This window comes from Grampus griseus, assembly GCF_964374135.1.
Source record: "Grampus griseus genome assembly, chromosome: 17".
Classification (NCBI taxonomy): Eukaryota; Metazoa; Chordata; class Mammalia; order Artiodactyla; family Delphinidae; genus Grampus; species Grampus griseus.
In genome coordinates this window covers 35,611,732-35,625,650 of record NC_139011.1, presented here as the reverse complement: position 1 = coordinate 35,625,650, position 13,919 = coordinate 35,611,732, and positions in this window count along the sequence as shown.

Below are 13,919 nucleotides of genomic sequence, written 5' to 3'. Positions count from 1 at the left end.
CACTGCAGGGGATGCAGGTTCTATCCCTGGTTGGGGAATTAAGATCCCACATGCTGTGTGGTGTGGCCTAAATAAATAAATACTTAAAAACAAAAAACCTCTCAGTACATGGAGTAGATGGAAACTTAGCTACTGGGACCACACAACAAATAAGATACTTAGGGTTGCAAAAGTAGTATTCCCACAAAGCCAGAAAAATGATGGTATTATTTTCTACCTCTGCTACTATTCACTGGAATCTACTAAAAATCTTACTAAATCAATAAAATTAGTACATGAAAAGTAGTATAAAGACTGAAAGGAAATTATCACAATAAGTGAAGTACGCCAAAGGCAAATATCATATTACATTGCTTATATGTGGAATCTTAAAAAAAAAATTGCAAATGAGCTTGTTTCCAAAACAGAAGAGACTCACACACGTCAATAACAAACTTATGGGACTTCCCTAGTGTCACAGTGGTTAAGAATCCGCCTGCCAATACAGGGGACAGGGTTTGATCCCTGGTCCAGGAAGATTCCACATGCCGCAGAGCAACTAAGCCCGCACGCCACACCTGCTGAAGCCCGCGTGCCTAGAGCCCGTGCTCCGCAGCAAGAGAAGCCACCGCAATGAGAAGCCTGCGCACCGCAACAAAGAGTAGCCCCCACTGGCTGCAACTAGAGAAAGCCCACGCGCAGCAACGAAGACCCAACGCAGCCCAAAATAAAAATAAATAAATAACTTTATTAAAAAGTAAATAAATAAATAACAAACTTATGGTTACCAAAGGGAAAGGGGGGGCAGGGGAGGGATAAATTAGAAGTTGGTATTAACATATACACACTACTATATATAAAATAGATAACCAACAAGGACCTCCTGTATAGTACAGGGAAGTATACTCAATATTTTGTAATAACCTGTAAGGGAAATCTGAAAAAGAATATATATATATATTTTTTTTCACGTATGTGTGTATAAATGAATCGCTGTGCTGTACACGTGAAACTAACGTGATATTAGAAGTCAACTATACTTCAAGTTAAAAAAAACCTGAAAAGGAGGATTCAACTGTCAGTATTTGTAAACAATATCACTGTCTATATAGAAAATGCAAGATAGTCAAATGAGATATTATGAGACTAATAAGAAGGAAACAAAAGCAACACACCAGGATTCTATTTATTATTGCCATACACACAAAAATACTAAAATAGGCAAAAATATTATCAGAAATATATAAAATATGAATAAAATCATAAAAGTTTACTGAAGGACATACAAAAAGACCCAAAGAATGGAAAGGCATTCTAGCTGCTGAATGAGATTTGTTATTGTATAGATGTCAAGTTTCCCTCAGATTAATCTATAAACTCAATTCAATTCTAATGGAAATGTTAATTGAATTTTTTGGGCAGAACTTGATAAACTTATTTTAAAGTTCATGTGTATGGGCTATTTCTAGAAGGGCAATAAGAAACGGGTAATAGCAGTTCCTTCTTGACAGAGAATTGAATGATGGGATGTAGTGGAGAGACACTTACCCGCTGTTTACCCTCCTGTGTCTTTTGTAATATACACTCTCCTGTGTATATTCCCTAAACAACAAATGATACAAAACGAAAATACAGGCCTTGTGTGAGGAAAATCTTTTGTTTTTTTGGGTTTTTTTGGCTTCACCATGAGGCTTGCAGGTCTTATTTCCCCAACTAGGGATTAAACTCAGGCCACAGTAGTGAAAGCGCCAAGTCCTAACCACTGGAGTGCTACTTTTTGAAAAGAAGATTTTTTTTTGAAAAAAAAAGTGTAATGATATCAAATAGGAAAATATACAGTAAATGAAGCCATCATGAAAGGCTTTGGTATTGAGGCAGAAATCGTTGAACACATCAGTGGAGCAGAATAGAGAGTTAAAACAGAGTCATGTGTATACCGCAATTCACTTTATGTTAAAGGTGCCATTGTAAATCAGTGGATAAAAGAATGGACTAGTAAATAAATATTGAGCCTCTCAGTTCCTTCTCTGTAACTGGGGACAGTGACTTCCTAGGATTCTCGGGAGGATTCATTGAAATGATGTGTGTAAGTGTTACGCAAAGTGCCTGTTTAATAAATGCTACTAGTAGTGGTAATAATAGTAATAGTGTGATTACAACAGTTAATAAATGATAGAATAGTTTAAAAACTTAACCATGGGATATATATTAATTATATTTGTAATTCTAGGCTGTTAGAAGCCAGTAAGGAGCCCAGAATATTTAAAGTGGACTTGCATTTCTACAGTGATTTTGGTTTTTTTAAGGCATTTTTCAGTATGTCATCTCATTTAATCCTCTCAGCACCTGAGCAACAGCTTTTGGGTTTTGCTGTTGTTGTTTTTGTTGTTGTTGTTGTTATCCCTCAAAGTATTATAAACAGGGCATGGGCGACAGACACCCAGGTGTAGCAGTACATAGATTTAAAAGAGGGCTTTGTAAATCCCTTTACCAGTTTTGCTTAAAGACTTTCCCATGAGGTCTCTGAAGCTGCTTTTTTAAAGGTGGAGATGGGGTGGAGAAGGGGCTCAGGTTGTTGTCATTTTGAGCAGTGTTTGGGCTTCCTCCATAAGAAAGCAAGGTGACCAGGGCTGGGTGGAGACAGGGGTGGGTGTAGGTGTTGATGGCAGAAACAGTGGGGCAGCGGCGCCAAGCCAGCCCTCTCTCAGCAAGGTTCTGATGGACGTATTAGCACGTGGGACCAGGGAAGGACACTTTTGAATCATCACCTTCCCCTATTCTTTGCTTTTCCCTCTGGACACGGTTTCTTTGTCAGTGTCTCTAGGAATGGATGAAGAGGAGAAAACAGGTATCTTCACGCCTGTCTTGACCTTTCTCCTGGTGTAGGATGGAGTCCACTGCATACCTCTGCCTTGCTTCTAGATGCCAAGTGTCAGCTTCCCCAGAGCCTACCTCCCACTTCCTTAGCCTTCTCACCCATGGTCAACCCACATAGAAGGGCCCTATCAGACCCTGGCATCCCTCCTGCCTCTCCTCAGAATAGGGTGCAAGCTCGAAAAGGCTTTCTGGCCACATGGATTCTAGGGCCCAAGGGATTCTGTGCCCTGGAGGATTTCCACCGTGCTCTGTGGATCTGAAAGCCGTCGGCTACGCTCAGTTTACAGTGGAGTAGGGGGTAACAAAATGAGTTAAAAAATAATTACCCTGGCATCTTTTCTTCCACTAAATGACATTCTCAACTCTCAGCAGAGAGTTGAACTAAACCCAAAGTAGGAAACTGGTATTTTAATTTGAATTGAAACTGAACTCAAATAACAATATTATTCTCTCTTTGAAGTTTGAACTGGATCTGACCTGGACAAAATCCAAAAAATTTCTTACCCTATTTCTTCTCTCCAAAAACAACCCACAAGACTAACCTAGATCTTTCTCAGCTCTGAACCTGCTTCATGTTTTGCTATATTTTTCCAACTGAGTAGAGTAATATGTTAAATAATTTTTTTTAAAAAAACCATTTTATTATCATGATAGAGGCATGACCTTCTAAATACAGAGTATATCTTTGCTTTTGAGAGAATATTAAAATGAGTTGGTAAGCTTCAAAAGTTTTTTTTTAATTAGAAAAATTTTGAAAATCAATATGAAATTTGATTTGAAGTTCCATACTGTATTTCCAGTTTTTGTGTTTCTTTTTTCAAATGATGGATTCAAGTAGCTAAACAGAAACAAACTTGGTGACCATTATATTGCCCTATTTTTGTCACTAGGTCTTTAAGGAAGAATTTCAGTAGGAGAGGGTAAGGTGGTAGTAAATGCAGATTCCCTGAGTCAGTGGTGATATCTCCTCAAGACATGGCTTAGCATCCTGAACACAGCTGGAGCTCAGTACCTATTTGTTGAGTGAATGAATCGAGAGAGAGGCTGCTCAGCCTTCTGCTATTCCGGGACATATTTGTCTCTGTTGCTCTGTAGACCTTTGGTCTTGATTTCAGGTGTCCTCTCAGTTCAGCCCTTCTAGTCTTCTAGGCTTGTCTCTCTCTGTCTCTCTGTTTCTCTCTCTCTCTCTCTCTCTCTCTCTCTCAGCACTGCAACCATCTGTCTCATTTCCTGTGAATATCTACATAATTCATTTTCTTCCTGACTTATTTTATTTTTTAAATTACTTATTTATTTGGTTGCATCGGGTCTTAGTTGTGGCAGGCGGGCTCCTTAGTTGCGGCATGCAAACTCTTAGTTGCGACATGCATGTGGGATCTAGTTCCCTGACCAGGGATCAAATCCAGGCCCCGTGCGTTGGGAGCGCAGAATCTTTTTTTTTTTTTTTTAATTTATATTTTTGGCTGCGCTGGGTCTTTGTTGCTGCGCATGGGCTTTTCTCTATTTGTGGCAAGCAGGGGCTACACTTCGTTGCGGTGCGTGGGCTTCTCATTGGGTAGCTTCTCTTGTTGCAGAGCACGGGCTCTAGGCACATGGGCTTCAGTAGTTGTGGCATGCAGGCTCAGTAGTTGTGGCACACGGGCTTAGTTGCTCTGCAGTATGTGAGGTCTTCCCGGACCAGGGCTCGAACCCATGTCCCCTGCATTGGCAGGCAGATTCTTAACCACTGCGCCACCAGGGAAGCCCGGGAGCGTGGAGTCTTAACCATTGCTCCACCAGGGAAGTCCCCTTCCTGACTTTTAATTCATTATAGGTATGTGTGTGTGTTTATGTGATTTTTCTGAACATTTGATCTCTAATGTGATCTCTCTCTCTGAAGAACTATTTATTAGAAGCTTTAATTTGATTTTCTTCCTAGATGGAAATGTGTACTTTTAAAAACATGCACAAGAATAAAGAGGGACTATGTTGATTGAAGACATTTCTTTCTTTTTTCTTTAGACACACAAACATAGGCTAGCCCTTATGCTTTGGCTCAAAATTTGCAAATTTTTTCCTTTTCTTTCTTCCATATTTGTCTTTTACCTATGTAAAAGCACTAGTACCTTCCCTTGGGCACGACTAATTGGGGCGTTTTTCCCAAATTGTACGTGGTAGCTCTGAAGAGCAGTGAACAGGAAGAGAAGTGATTGTCCCTCCTCTCCTCACACACATCTCTGAAGGATGCTCTTTCTGACATTGCCTCCCGTTTCTCCTGTACTCCCTTCTGCAGTACTTTCTCTATTGCTGTTTCTACTATTTCCAGTCTCAATTCTAATGACCAGTGCTGCATTAAAACTCACTCCAGTGAGAGCCTACCTGCACATCCCTAGGGAAAGCCGAGGTGAGTAAATACACATGGGGGCATCACTTGCGCAGCCTCCGTGTCTCCATCTATTTCCCATGCAGACACTGCCCCCATCCACGGCACGCAGGTTTGGTGGGGCTGTCCCTCAAGGTGCCCCACTCCCAACCAAACTAAACAAATGGGGTCTCTTGTCCTGTGGAAATTAGATCTTGGGCCTCATGACACAAGGACCCAAAATGGCAAAACAGTTTCATCCCCAAGGACAGGGTTGCTCATTACTTCCTGCTTCCTGGATTCTGGAGCTGCCCTAGTTCTGCCCCTGCTGAGGCCTTTTCCTCATTCTCTGGGCTACTCATAGTCTTTCAACACTCTTCTTTGTGTCTTCAGTTACCCAGAGTTCCTTTCTGTTGTTTGCAACCCAAGAGTCCTGAGTGATACAAGTGTTTGCAATTATTTGAGAACTTCCTCTATTTCTTCCTTGTGATTTATCTAAGACTCTTTTCTGCTGCCACACAGATCAGTGTGGATCCTTAAGCCTTGGCTACCAGGTTATTGGTCTCTTAGGCTACTTTCTCCAGCCCTCTCCAGGTACCTGAGTATCCACCTTTGCTTCCCTGGATCACCACTGCCTTTGGAAAATGTGGAACTATCCTGTTTACATGAAAATCAGCTATCACTTTGGGATGACAGAGTACATTTCACTGCCATTTGGAAACCAGATGGAGCTCTACCCCTACTCATTTACTTAAAGAGAAACCAGCTACCTAGAGAGTATCATACTAAGTGAAGTTAAGTTAGACAGAGAAAGACGTATGATATCACTTATATGTGTAATCTAAAGAAATGGTACAAATGAACTTATGTATAAGACAGAAAAAGACTCACAGGCATAGAAAACAAACTTATGGTTACCAAAGGAGAAAGAGGGGGAGGGATAAATTAGGAATTTGGGATTAACATACACACACTACTATATATAAAATAGATAAACAACAAGGACCTACTGTGTAGCACAGGGAACTCTACTCAATATCTTGTAATAACCTATAATGGAAAAGAATATGAAAAAGTATATATATATATGTGTGTGTGTATATATATGTGTGTACATATGTGTATATGTGTGTATGTATGTGTATAAATGTGTGTATATGTGTGTATGTGTACATATGTGTGTGTGGGGTGTGTATATATGTATGTGTGTGTATATATATGTGTGTGTATGGGTATATATGGGTGTGTATATATGTATACATGTGTGTATATGTGTATACATGTGGGTATGTGTATATATGTGTGTGTATACACACACACACACACACACACACACACACACACACATATATATATATGTAATGGAGCAGGACCCTATGGGGCCTTCCTGGGACAGACCTTCCCCCATCCCCTCTGCTTTAGCTCCTCTCTGAAGTACCTAGATAATAGTATTTGATGCAAACTTCCTGAGTTGTTTTGCAGATGTGAGTCACCGCCCCCCCCACTCCTACCAAATGGAAGAACTACTTGATGACCATGAGCAAACAGCTCCAGGCCTCCTGGAGCCTAAGGACTGATAAGGTTAACCCCTGTGACACCACCCTGCTGCCTCACCATCAGCCAATCAGAGAATTGTGTGCAAGCTGATCACGCACCCTACCACCCCCACCCACCTGGCCTTTAAAAATGCTTTGCCGAAACCCTTCGGAGAGCTTGAGGCTTTTCAGGGCATGAGCACCTCTTCTCCTTGCATGGCCTTGCAATAAACCTTTAAAACCAATAAACCTTTCTCTGCTCCAAACTCCGCCGTTGCAGTTTGTTTGGCCTCACCGTGCATCTGGCACACGAAATTGCATTAACATATGTATATGTATGTATGTATAACTTAATCACTTATGCTGTACACCTGAAACACTGTAAATCAACTATACTTCAATTAAAAAAATTAAAAATAAAAACAGAAACCAGAAAAGCCAGAATGAAATCAGCCTACTGGACTCCCTCTCACTTCACTTTCCACCTGGGCTCCATCTGACAATAGGTGACCTTTGGGTGAAGTTGGCACAGAATGGCAACAGACAGGACTCCCAGTTGGATGACATTTTCAGCACAGAGCAAGTCTTTGTGAAGCAGCATCTTGGAGAGCTTTCCTCAGGAACGTCAGGCATCTTGTCTGTGACGGGCACTCTGCTCCCTCTCCCCCCACCTCTTGCTACCTTCCCTCTTCCAATCTCTGTTTCTGCCTCTCTGTACCTTTGGCCAACTGAGGTTCCCTCTGCAGAACAATGCCTCTGGAGAAGGCTCAGGGACTCCTCAAAGACCTCATGTCAGGGTCAACACAGCCCTTTTCCTTTTTCTTAGTGGGCCTAACTGAGAGGTGTGGTGGCCTTAAGCAACAATGGTGGTGGGGTTTTTTTCAACAGTAGGACAGCATCCACCCTGGCAGTCCTGAAATGAAACCGAGAAGGACCCTATGGAACCCTCCAGGGTATAAAAGCCTTTCCGTGTTTCTTGTTTATAGGGAAAAGGTTTCAGCCTCCTAGACCTTCCCTGAGTTCTGAAGGGCAGATTCAAACAGTTACTAATTAGGGAAGGGGGGGAAAATGCAGAAACAAGAAACAATCCTGCAGCCTTGGGGCAGGGTCCTGCTTCCTCCTCAAAGACTATAAATAACAGTATCTTTGAGCTCTTCTGCAGGAACTAAGGCCCCCACCCAGGTGGAGCATGAAAACTTTAAGCTGAGCACAAGATTCCTGGGCCACCACCCTGTGACCTCACCACCAACCAGTCAGAAGAAAGTCACACACTCTGCAGCCCTCGCCCCAAATTTTGCCTATAAAAACCTTTCCTTAAAAGCCACTGGGGAGTTGAGGTCTTTTGAGTACAAGCTACCAGGTCTCCTTGCTTGGCCCTGCAATGAGCCTTTCTCTGAGCCACATGTTTTGGTATGTTTGGCCTCACTGTGCATTTGTAACAGGGAAGACCTAATTCTGACTCCATGTTTCTTCTGCATCTTTTATTTTAACCTTTGCTTTTCACTGCTTTTGTTATTATTATAATCACTGTCTATAGCTGTAAGCGTACATAATGGCCTGCCACAGGGAACCCTGCCCCTCTGCCTATTAAACTAAAAGGCCTTTGTTCAGCTCAGAGAGAGACATTCTGACCCTGCCCACCTGTGAATGGCTGCAGAAAAGAAGAAATTAACACAGCCCCCTCCCCATGCAGCTGAGCAAGGAGATTTTGCAAGACAAATGGCCTTTTTACTTTACTTCCTCACCTCCTCTCCCTCTTCGCATCCAGACCCCATTAAGACGGTTATTTGGGTATGCTAGTCTGCCATCTTCTCGGCCTGCCGGCTTTCTGAATAAAATCGCTATTCCTTGCCTCAACACCTCGTCTCCCAATTTATTGGCCTGTCGTGCGGCAAACAGAGCGAGCTTGGACTTGGTAACACATTGGACACACGGACTCGTCTTAGGCAAAAGAAGCATTTACAGCAAACCACTCGGCACAGCTTGGTGTGAGCTTCTGGAGGGCAGGGTCTCAGTCTGGTTCCCCTCTCTACCCTGGCTTATAGAATAAACAGTTGACTGCAGTATAACAGAGCACACGCAACTACTTAATTTTAATCCTCATCTAGCACCAGGACTCAAGAGTCATTGAAGCAAAGTGGAGAGTAGGAAGGCTTCCGGAGCCTTCCAGAGGAGGAAGTGTTTTACCATGAGTGGCTAAGAGCGTGAACACTGTACTCAAACAGATCTGTGGGTAAGATCCAACAGCTCTGCTACTTAGCCACTAATTTAGGCAAACTATTTTTTTCCTCAGAGCCTATCTATAAAGGGGAGACAATATTAATACTTATAGGATTCTTGTGACAATTTTTTTAACATGTTTATTGGAGTATAGCTGCTTTACAATGGTGTGTTACTTTCTGCTTTATAACAAAGTGAATCAGCTATACATATACATATATCCCCATATCTCCTCCCTCTTGCGTCTCCCTCCCACCCTCCCTAACCCACCCCTCTAGGTGGTCACAAAGCACCAAGCTGATCTCCCTGTGCTATGCGGCTACTTCCCACTAGCTAGCTATTTTACATTTGGTTGTGTATATGTGTCCATGCCACTCTCTCACTTCACCCCAGCTTACCCTTCCTCCTCCCCATGTCCTCAAGTCCATTCTCTAAGTCTACGTCTTTATTGGTTCGTCAGAACCATTTTTTTTTTTTTAGATTACATATATATGTTAGCATACGGTATTTGTTTTTCTCTTTCTGACTTACTTCACTCTGTATGACAGACTCTAGGTCCATCCACCTCACTACAAATAACTCAATTTCGTTTCTTTTTATGGCTGAATAATATTCCATTGTATATATGTGCCACATCTTCTTTATCCATTCATTTGTCAATGGACACTTAGGTTGCTTCCATGTCCTGGCTATTGTAAATAGAGCTGCAATGAACATTGTGGTACATGACTCTTTTTGAATTATGGTTTTCTCAGGGTATATGCCCAGTAGTGGGATTGCTGGGTCGTATGATAGTTCTATTTTCAGTTTTTTAAGGAACCTCCATACTGTTCTCCATAGTGGCTGTATCAATTTACATTCCCACCAATAGTGCAAGAGGGTTCCCTTTTCTCCACACTCTCTCCAGTATTTACTGTTTATAGATTTTTTGATGATGGCCATTCTAACCGGTGTGAGGTGATACCTCATTGTAGTTTTGATTTGCATTTCTCTAATGATTAGTGTTGTTGAGCATCCTTTCATGTGTTTGTTGGGAGTCTGTATATCTTCTTTGGAGAAATGTCCATTTAGGTCTTCTGCCCATTTGTGGATTGGGTTGTTTGTTGTTTTGATATTGAGCTGCATGCGCTGATTGTAAATTTTGGATATTAATCCTTTGTCAGTTGCTTCATTTGCAAATATTTTCTCCCATTCTGAAGGTTGTCTTTTGGTCTTGTTTATGTTTTCCTTTGCTGTGCAAAAGCTTTTAAGTTTCATTAGGTCCCATTTGTTTATTTTTGTTTTTATTTCCATTTCTCTAGGAGGTGGGTCAAAAGGACCTTGCTGTGATTTATGTCATAGAGTGTTCTGCCTGTTTTTCTCTAAGAGTTTTATAGTGTCTGGCCTTACATTTAGGTCTTTAATCCATTTTGAGTTTATTTTTGTGTATGGTGTTAGGGAGTGTTCTAATTTCATTCTTTTACATGTAGCTGTTCAGTTTTCCCAGCACCATTTATTGAAGAGGCTGTCTTTTATCCATTGTATATTCTTGCCTCCTTTATCAAAGTTAAGGTGACCAAAGGTGTGTGGGTTTATCTCTGGGCTTTCTATCCTATTCCATTGATCTATATTTCTGTTTTTGTTCCAGTACCATACTATCTTGATTACTGTAGCTTTGTAGTATAGTCTGAAGTCAGGGAGCCTGATTCCTCCAGCTCCATTTTTCTTTCTCAAGATTGCTTTGGCTATTTGGGGTCTTTTGTGTTTCCATACAAATTGTGAAATTTTTTTGTTCTAGTTCTTTGCAAAATGCCATTGGTAGTTTGACAGGGATTGCATTGAATGTGTAGATTGCTTTTGGTAGTAGAGTCATTTTCACAATGTTGATTCTTCCAATCCAAGAACATGGTATATCTCTCCATCTGTTTGTATCATCTTTAATTTCTTTCATCAGTGTCTTATAGTTTTCTGCACACAGGTCTTTTGTGTCCTTAGGTAGGTTTATTCCTAGGTATTTTATTCTTTTTGTTGCAGTGGTAAATGAGAGTGTTTCCTTAATTTCTCTTTCAGATTTTTCATCATTTGTGTATAGGAATGCAAGAGATTTCTGTGCATTAATTTTGTATCCTGCTACTTTACCAAATTCATTGATTAGCTCTAGAAGTTTTCTGGTAGCATCTTTAGGATTCTCTATGTATAGTATCATGTCATCTATAAACAGTGACAGCTTTACTTGTTCTTTTCTGGTTTGGATTTCTTTAATTTCTTTTTCATCTGTGATTGCTGTGGCTAAAACTTCCAAAACTATGTTGAATAATAGTGGTGAGAGTGGACAACCTCGTCTTGTTCCTGATCTTAGAGGAAATGGTTTCAGTTTTTCACCACTGAGAATGATGTTGGCTGTGGGTTTGTCATATATGATCTGTATTATGTTGTGGTAAGTTCCCTCTATGCCTACTTTCTGGAGAGTTTTTATCATAAATGGGTGTTGAATTTTGTCAAAAGCTTTTTCTGCATCTATTGAGATGATATGTTTTTTCTCCTTCAATTTGTTAACATGGTTTATCACATTGATTGATTTGCGTATATTGAAGAATCTTTGCATTCCTGGGATAAACCCCACTTGATCATGGTGTATGATCCTTTTCATGTGCTGCTGCATTCTGTTTGCTAGTATTTTGTTGAGGATTTTTGCATGTATGTTCATCAGTGATATTGGCCTGTAGTTTTCTTTCTTTGTGACATCTTTGTCTGGTTTTGGTGTCAGGGTGACGGTGGCCTTGTAGAATGAGTTTGGGAGTGTTCCTGTGCTATATTTTGGAAAAGTTTGAGAAGGATAGGTGTTAACTCTTCTCTAAATGTTTGATAGAATTTGCCTGTGAAGCCATCTGGTCCTGGGCTTTTGTTTGTTGGAAGATTTTTAATCACAGTCTCAATTTCAGTGCTTGTGATTGGTAGGTTTATATTTTCTATTTCTTCCTGGTTCAGTCTCAGAAGGTTGTGCTTTTCTAAGAATTTGTCCATTTCTTCCAGGATGTCCATTTTATTGGCATATAGTTGCTTGTAGTAATCTCTCATGATCCTTTGTATTTCTGCAGTGTCAGTTGTTACTTCTCCTTTTTCATTTCTAATTCTATGGATTTGAGTCTTTTCCCTTTTTTTCTTGATGAGTCTGGCTAATGGTTTATCAATTTTGTTTTTCCTGTCAAAGAACCAGCTTTTAGTTTTTTGTTTTGTTTTGTTTTGTTTTTTGCGATACGCTGGCCTCTCACTGTTGTGGCCTCTCCCATTGCGAAGCACAGGCTCTGGACGTGCAGGTCAGCGGCCATGGCTCACGGGCCCAGCCACTCCGCGGCCTGTGGGATCTTCCCGGACCGGGGCACGAACCCGTGTCTCCTGCATTGGCAGGCGGACTCCCAACCACTGAGCCACCAGGGAAGCCCCCAGCTTTTAGTTTTATTTATCTTTGCTATAGTTCCTTCATTTCTTTTTTATTTATTTCTGATCTGATCTTTATGATTTCTTTCCTTCTGCTAACTTTGGGGGTTTTTTGTTCTTCTTTCTCTAATTGCTTTAGGTGTAAGGTTAGGTTTCTTGTTTCTTGATATAGTATTGTACTCCTATCAACTTCCCTCTTAGAACTGCTTTTGCTGCATCCCATAGGTTTTGGGTCATCGTATTTTCATTGTCATTTGTTTCTAGGTATTTTTTGATTTCCTCTTTGATTTCTTCAATGATCTCTTGGTTATTTAGTAGTGTATTGTTTAGCCTCCATGTGTTTGTATTTTTTTTACAGATTTTTTCCTGTAATTGATATCTAGTCTCATAGTTTTGTGGTTGGAAAAGATACTTGATACAATTTCAATTTTCTTAAATTTTCCAAGACTTGATTTGTGACCCAAGATATGATCTATCCTGGAGAATGTTCCATGAGCACTTGAGAAGAAAGTGTATTCTGTTTTTTTTTGGATGGAATGTCCTATAAATATTAATTAAGTCCATCTTGTTTAATGTATCATTTAAAGCTTGTGTTTCCTTATTTGGATGATCTGTCCATTGGTGAAAGGGGAGTGTTAAAGTCCCCTGCTATGATTGTGTTACTGTCGATTTCTCCTTTTATGGCTGTTAGCATGTGCCTTATGTATTGAGATCCTCCTATGTTGGGTGCATAAATATTTACAATTGTTATATCTTCTTCTTGGATTGATCCCTTTATCATTATGTACTGTCCTTCTTTTACTCTTGTAATAGTCTTTATTTTAAAGTCAATTTTGTCTGATATGAGAATTGCTACTCCAGCTTTCTTTTGATTTCCATTTTCATGGAGTATCTTTTTCCATCCCCTCACTTTCAGTCTGTACGTGTCCCTAGGTCTGAAGTGTGTCTCTTGTAGACAGCATATATACGGATCTTGCTTTTGTATCCATTCAGCCAGTCTGTGTCTTTTGGGTGGAGCATTTAATCCATTTACATTTAAGGTAGTTATCGATATGTATGTTCCTATTACCGTGTTCTTAATTGTTTTGGGTTTGTTATTGTACGTCTTTTCCTTCTTTTGTGTTTCCTACCTAGAGAAGTTCCTTTAGCATTTGTTTTAAAGCTTGTTTGGTGGTGCTGACTTCTCTTAGCTTTTGCTTGTCTGTAAAGGTTTTAATTTCTCCATCAAATCTGAATGAGATTCTTGCTGGGTAGAGTAATCTTGGTTGTAGGTTTTTCTCTTTCATCACTCTAAATATGTCCTGCCACTCTCTTCTGGCTTGCAGAGTTTCTGCTGAAGGATCAGCTGTTAACCTTATGGGGATTCCCTTGTATGTTGTTGTTTTTCCTTTGCTGCTTTTAATATTTTTTCTTTATATTTAATTTTTGGTAGTTTGATTAATATATGTCTTGGCATGTTTCTCCTTGGATTTATTCTGTATGGGACTCTGTGCTTCCTGGACTTGATTAACTATTTCCTTTCCCATATTAGGGAAGTTTTCAACTATAAT